The sequence below is a fragment of the Arachis duranensis genome, chromosome 2 (genome assembly GCF_000817695.3).
Source record: "Arachis duranensis cultivar V14167 chromosome 2, aradu.V14167.gnm2.J7QH, whole genome shotgun sequence".
Classification (NCBI taxonomy): Eukaryota; Viridiplantae; Streptophyta; class Magnoliopsida; order Fabales; family Fabaceae; genus Arachis; species Arachis duranensis.
The window spans coordinates 83,498,794-83,506,730 of NC_029773.3; the positions used below are offsets into that span (position 1 = coordinate 83,498,794).

The 7,937-nt window shown below is 26.7% G+C and overlaps 1 protein-coding gene and 1 pseudogene across 1 annotated transcript in view; both read right to left on the reverse strand.

Moving 5' to 3' along the window:
* Nucleotides 1–6,828: 6,828 nt before the first annotated feature.
* On the reverse strand, nt 6,829–7,038 carry LOC127745392 (uncharacterized; annotated as a pseudogene).
* Nucleotides 7,039–7,671: 633 nt separating this feature from the next.
* LOC107475421 (F-box/LRR-repeat protein 3) overlaps nt 7,672–7,937 on the reverse strand; it is a gene marked incomplete in the record, with an annotated part of 3,965 nt that continues 3,699 nt past the window's right edge. Inside the window, 1 exon segment of the mRNA XM_016095050.3 lies at nt 7,672–7,937.

Here is a 7,937-nt window from a genome sequence, read left to right on the forward strand (position 1 = left end):
TTATAATTTAAATATAAATATTTTTTGTAGTTTTACAAGAATAATACATTAATTACTTAATGATTTTATCAATATGCATTAAAAATTCCATTATATTAATGCCTTTTAAAATACCGTGCCAATACATATTATAATATTAATAATGTAAAGAAATTTTAAAACTTCAAACAATATGGTTACAATATTCCTATATTATTTGTTGAAATTTTTTCAAAATTGTTAATATTATAATATACATTCGCACAATATTCAAGGAAAAATTTAATGAAGCTTTTATTGTATATTGATAACATCATTAAACAATTAATGCTAAAAAATTTTACCTTTTAAAAAAAGTTAGTATTTAAAAAATTAACACTAATTTAAAATTATACTTTTAGATAAAATTATAAAATAATTATAAAATATTAATCTCTCATCTTTACTTATTTATTAAGCAACATTTTTTTTAATTTCAGTGTTTTATTAGTGTTAATTTTTTTACTAAAATAAAATAAAAAAATATAAAAAAAAGTATAAAAGGGTCTGTGCCATTTGCAAATCATCCCACCCTCAATCACTAAGCCAACAAATAAGAGTTGGTTATTAAAAATAAATACTGTCGATGAATTTGAAAATAATAAGTTGATAGATACTAATTTAAATGAGTTAGATTTTAAGAAATTAATGTGCTAATTTTAAATGGGTAATTTTAAATTATGTGATATATTTATTTATTAATGAATTAAAACCGTTTATTTTTTTTATTATTTAAAACCGTTCATCTTTTTTATTATTTGAAACATTCCATTTTAAGAATTTGGACAATTTACTGAATTAAATAAACTGACCCGCAAAATTATTAGAATACACATTTTGAAAAGTGGATATCAAAATGCATTTTTTCCATAAACTATATAAACTGCGACAACAGGAGTATCGCGGTTTACAAATGAACGTAATTCGCTATAGAATGTCGCAGAGTACGTTGGAAGAAAATCATCACATAAACCGCGGTAGGTGTCGTGGTTTATATGTGAATTGTCAACATGCATGAATCGCGACCCTTTTCACTTCTGTATTTCCGTTTTCTTGCTCTGTATCATCATACATCACTATGCCCCTGGCATTAGTTACATTACTTAATTCTCCCATCATGCTCCCTATATATATATATATATATATATATAGCTATCTTTTTTATTATTTTGTTTTAATTTTATCAAAAGATTAATTTTTTGGAGCCTGTGATGTGTTTATTTATTTAGTTTTATTTTTTTTAGGCTATGCCTTTTCTAACTATTGGCTCATTTCATGGGCTAAATTTTCTGTCTAACAAATTATTTTTATATAATATCTAATATGAAATAAATTACAATCTTAAAATAATTAATTCTATTTATATTGATCAACCATTAAAAAATAAGACTAGTAAGTTAATCTATTATTCACCATAACTCTTTTAATTCCCTGTAGCGATTACGTGCGTTTTATAAACCGTGATACCTTTGTCGCGGTTTATATAGTTTATGGAAAAAATGCATTTCGGTATCCACTTTGCAAAATGTGTATTCTGATAATATTGATGGACAATTTATTTATAACAGTAAATTGCCCTAAAAATTTGGTCCAATTTAAATTGTTAATATATTTATTATTTCCAACAATTAAATTTTTATTATTTTTATATTTTTATTATTCTCGTTTATTTTTATTTTAAATTAGTAAATACTCTACAAATTATATATTTCAGTAATTAAAATAATTAAATTATTTATTTAAAAAAATTCCCTTCGATAACTAGTATTTTTGTTATTTTAAAACTATTTAAAAGTGTATCATAATCTTTTCAAAATTAAATTTGAATTTTAACATTATAATTTAATTAAACAACAATAATCTTAGAAATATATTTTTGTCTTTTCAAAATTAATCTTAAATAGTATATTTTTATTTTTTTAATATCCAGAACAAATTTTTAATTTTTAAAGTATTTAAAGAGAATTAATACTAAATAGATATTTTAGACTTTTAAATTTTAATGTTACTCTTCAAAAAGAGTGCTTTCATCTTTTTAAATTTAATATAAATTTTTTATTTTTAAAATAATTGAATAATTCTAATTTTAAAAGAGTATTTTTGTCTTTTTAAAATTATTACAAACTTGTTTTACTCTTTTTGAAATTAAATTAAAATTTTAGTTACTTTTAAAAGATAATTTATTTTTTTAATATTAATTCTAAAAGAATATTCTTGTCTTTTCATTTTTTTACTTTTTTATTTATTTTATAATTTTATGTAATTTAATATCACTTCAAAATAAAGTAATGTAATTTAATTTAAGAATGCCCCAAATTTTTTATCGGACAAAAATGTGAAAAAGCCTTAGGCCAAATTCATTTGATTTTAGTATACTAGCCCAACACAAAAATAAATGAAAATAATAATAATAAAAATCAACTTGGGTTAGTCGTTCGCTTAAACTAGTGTTGGGGATTCGAATTTCGCTTTGTGCATGCAGCAACTCATTGACCAGCGATAAACCCTTAAATAGAGCTCAGATTTGCGATAGATTAATCCTTGATCCGTCGAGTTTAGAAATATTGTGAACAACCAAAAAAATAAAATAAAATAAAATACTACTCTTTTTTTGTGGAATTTCAATGCTCCATAAGTTATAAAGAGCATTTAATCGGGTATGTAACTTTGTAAGGGGTGTTTAATCAAAAATGGGTTCCTACCCTCTTTCCTTGGCGTGTTTCTTTTTTGTGTCGTTTGAATGGCGTAATTGCCGTTTATCGCAAAAGCAATAAAGTAAGGAACTTTTCTAGTCCAAACACAATTATTTACACTCCATTAAAATAAAATGATGCTTTAGCTAAATAAGTATAAAGAATCGAAGAGCACAATGCGATAAACTCTTAAGTGGTTGATGAAGTGCGTTGTTAAAGAAAAAAAACTTGGACGTAGAAAAATAAAGATCTACTGAAAAAAATATTGCCATGGCATCCAATGCATGAAGCGAAGTAGAGAGAAACACTGGTTCAAGTTCTGCAGTTGAGAGAATGAAGAAGAAGGACAGGATTATAACGATGTGAAGAAGAAAAGAAGAAAAAAGAAGAAAGAAGAGTAACATTGTTGGGCCCTGTTTAGACTTTGGCCTGTTACTGACAAAAAAATTTTGTTTAACTTGTGACCACGAAAATGTCATCTCGTTTGACTATATGAACTATCATCCCGCTCCTTCTTTATTTTTTCAAAATGACAACGGGACTCTTATAAAAATGATACACTTTAATTTTTGTCCTCTATTTTGTGACACAATGCGATCCTTATGGATAATTTTTCATCGACTCTGAACAAAAAACACGTGTCAAAATTAAAAAGTGGACAAAATTTAATTGTCTCTAAATTAAATTGGTTAAAAGTTTATTTGTCTTTTTTCTTTAAACAATATCTTTTTCAAATTATTTTTTTATTTATTATATTAATATTCTTCTCCAATAAATTATTGAATATATGATATAATACTAATTAATAAATTATTCAAATATAATTTTTAAATATATAAATAATAAATATTGTAATACGGTTAATACATTAATAATAATAATCCTATGATATACTATTAGTATTATAATTTAGATAATTTTCACAATAAAACAAAAACTAATATACACATTATTTGATATATAGTAAAATTTTTTGAGTAATAATAAATTTAATTTTTTCTCTCTTTAAATTAAATTAATAATTCTATTTGATATCTTTACACTAAAATATACTATGAGTAGGCGTTAGATAAACAATGATTATCTTGAACAACATGAACAACTACCAATTAAATAAAAATACACTACACCTTAATTTAATGTTACTAATTAAATTTAAGATTAATATACTTTTTTAACTCTATTAATTTACATTGTTCACATATTGTTTAAAAATATTGTTGGCTACCTATACTTTTTCATTATAAAAACCATTTATAAACTCAACAAACTAAAACATCAATAATATTATTAATCTAGTATTTCTCTCTACTTCGCTCCATGCATTGGAAGTTTGGAACCCATGGCAATATTCTTCTCTTTAGCTCCTTTTAATTTTTCTGCGTACAAATTTTCCTTCTTTAACAACGCACCAGATTAATCACTTAAGAGTTTGCACCATTTCATAGGTAAGAATCTAGAACCTCACTTCATGTTTTAATACTGTGCTCTTCGATTTTTATACTCATTTTGTTGAAGCGTCGTTTTACTTTAACGGAGTGTAGACAATTATGGTGACAGGACTTTATATTTGGTTATGATTTTATGGTGTTGTTATAGTTCTATTCAATTTTTGACCTCTTAATCTAGTTGTTTGTTAAGAAGATGGTGGTGGTAAGGAAAAAGAGGTGACGAGAGTTGTAGTTGGAGTGACAGTTGTACTGGTGGTTGTAGTAGATGTGGACGAGAGTTGGAGAGGAAAAATTTAGTGGTGATAAAGCCATAAAGGGAGTTAGAGATTAGGTTTGACTGAGAAAGATAATTTGTGACTTTTGGATAGTTTTTAAAATTTAGATAGTTTTATTATACTGAATCCGTCTTTTATGAGTACAACTTCGATTTCTTCATTTTGTGAATAAATTTGTCTGTATTTAAAATTTTCGTGGATAAAAATAGTAGTTTATTCTAATATATTACTTCTTGATATGACGTTAATATGGTCTTTTCAGCTTTGTGTGTTTGTTATATATGGTAGACTTTAATTTCTATATTAAGATAAATGAACTAACAAACAAACTTACGTATGACAATTTGAGCTGAGTTTTTGGTTTGAATAGGATAGATTTTTTAATTGTTGATTGAATTCTTGGGTAAATACGGGTACATATTTGATGATAATTATTTGGATATAAAAGGATATACGAGTAGCAATTACCTCACTCAATACTTAATTAAAACATATACAATATGAATGTTTCAAGTGGAACTGAATTTTTTGTTTTTGAAATTTACGATTTTTGTCTTCTTAGTCATTTAAATTTAAAATTTATTATACTAGTTTTTGATATCTAACTTCAAATACCATATTAATTTTTGAACACTTTCTAATATTGAGTCAATGAATAGAGTATTCAGCTGACTTTAACTTGCTAGGCTAGACACAAAGCTAAGCAATATTGTTTTGTTTTGGCTTTATCTTAAATAAGGCAAAAATAAAGTCGTTTTGGAGAAAAAGAAGAATAAAATAGTTTGAATATCATATAATTTTTTTTGTTTTTTGTTTTTCTCTTGTTTAAGTGTCAAAATAAAATGATATTATTTAGCTTTGTGTTTAGCATAACAAATAAAAAACAATTCAAAATTTCGTTTGTTGATTCAGTCTTTGCAAGACTTATATGATGTCCAAAGTTAAATATTAAAGAATAGTATAGTGAACTTTAAATTTAAGAAATTAAAATGATAAAATTGTAATCCTCGTAGACTATTTTAAAAATTGTCTTAAAATAGAACATGAGATTTGATAAATTTAATTTGATGAACAATTATTTTTAAATTGTTTAAAATTTACAATGTCATGTCTTAATTATATTTGTAACTTAATGATCTTTTTAATATTTTGCATTTATAGGTTATAGATTATATTTTAGATCGGAGAAATTACGGTTTCGGTGGGGGCAGGTATAGGTTGAGTTAATAGTCAAATTAGTCCTTGAAAGATGAGATATTCTTCAAATTCATTCTTAAAAGATTTTTTTAATAAAATTGATTCTTTAAAAATTACAAATTAATCATATTTGTCCTCCAGTCATTTCATTAATAATTTTCTTTAAAGATTAATGTTGTAAAATGTTAACTGATAACATATATAATATTTGATATGTCTAATTGAAAATTGACCAAATATGTTTATGAAAATTTATTAATTTAGTCATTTTTTTAATTACAAAAATTCTATTCCTAATATGACCTAGTGACTAAATTGATAGATTTTCGTAAATATATTTAGTCAATGTCTAATTGAACATGTTATGTGTCATGTATGCTATCAGTTAATATTTCACATCATTAATTGCTGACGAAAATTGTGAATGAAGTAACTGACTGACAGATATGATTAATTCGTAATCTTTGAAGAATATCTTATTTTTTAAAAACTAATTTGACTACTAACCAAATATAAGTCTCTCTCTCTCTCTCTCTCTCTCTCTCTCTCTATATATATATATATAGGCCTAAGTTTGGGATGATAAATAAAGAGTAATATCCAAATAGGTCCTCAAAAAATTTACGTTTGGACAGATTTGTCCCAACAAAATCTAACTAAGATTTTGTCCTTAACTTTTAGAATTATACACCAGATACGTCCCCCCACGCCAGTTTAACCCGGTCAGGACTAACGTTGACATCCTACTTGGAGGTAACCTAACTTACGTGTCCGGTTAAGTGCGACGTGTCACCTCCAGAACATTTTGGTCCCCATCCAAGTTAGACAAAATGACGTCGTATTGGAATAAAGAAGAACGACGTCGTTTTGTAGAGGACAAATACGTCCCTGCGATGAAGGGCAGTGCAACTAAACGACGCCGTTTTAATTGGGGGGAGGAAATTTAAAATTAGGAAGTACAAGAAATACACAATAATATCAGAAATAAGTCATATTTTTATTGGAAAAATAGTAATTTTTTCTGCCTTATATTTTTATCTGGGTTGGGTGTTCCATATTTTGATGAACCTAGAGAAAATAATTAATTAAATGGCCAGGAAAAAAAGATTTGAGTCTGTCAGAACACCGTGAGACCATCTCGACCACAAGGTTGTAGCGCGAACATTAATTAAATGGCCAGGAAAAAAAGATTTGAGTCTGTCAGAACACCGTGAGACCATCTCGACCACAAGGTTGTAGCGCGAACGATCCTCCACCGTTCAGATGGCATGCGCTTTGGAACAATTAATCACGCTCTGACCTCACGGTCATAGTTCATCCGCCAGACTTTGGTTCCTGTCTTCTTAGAACTCAAGGATACAGATGTACGAGCCTATAGAACAGATACTGTTCAAGTAAGGTCGTGTTCTGTGTTTTGTGTTCTTTGTGTTTAGTTATAAAAACTGCTTATGTTTTGTGAACCTAACCTAGGTGAGACTAAGTTTACGTTTGCGAAATTCAGAAAATCTTAAAATTTAAGAACGTGAAATTGATTATGATGGCTTTTTATGATGATAGTGTAGAAGAGGAAGAAGAAAAAGAAGGTAAAAATGATGATGATGATGATGATGATAATGATGATGATAATGATAGTGATGGTGATGATGATATGGGATTTCTGAATGGCATTGAAATTAAATTTGGAGGTATTTAAGTATTACAGGATCATTTTGATTGAGATTCTAATGAATGGGAAGCTAGTTTGTTCATTTGTTCATTATAGTTTATCCCAATTAAACAAGGCGGATTAAAAACACTCAATTTGGCTCTTGTATAGTATAGTCCTTTTCATAAGATGACACTCCCTTTTCTATGATTCTATATTTTTGTGTCTGTTTTATGATAATTGTTTCTTATTTATGTCTCCAGATAAATGTTAACCAAATTTGTTAGAATGAAAGTATTCCAGATATAAGTTCATGAAAGTTACGTTGCCGAAGTCATTCACTAAATTTACAAGAAAGAATAAGCACACAACATTTCCCCCAAAGCAAATGGTTGAAACTTGAAAGTTGAAAAGTAATTACAATGTTTTTACACATTTGATTTCTCATGTTGCTACTAACAGGACATAAAATATTTAATTATTACCCAAAATTGAAGGGAAAAAAAGGATTGCCCCTGCAATCATGCAAACATTTCCAATACGACTGCTACTACAAAAATAAAAGAAAGAGGTTACAACTTACAACAGTTTTTTAACAGATTGATTAACCTGCTGCCTGGGGGAAAAAAAGGGAGGATTGCCCCTTTGCTTCAACAAT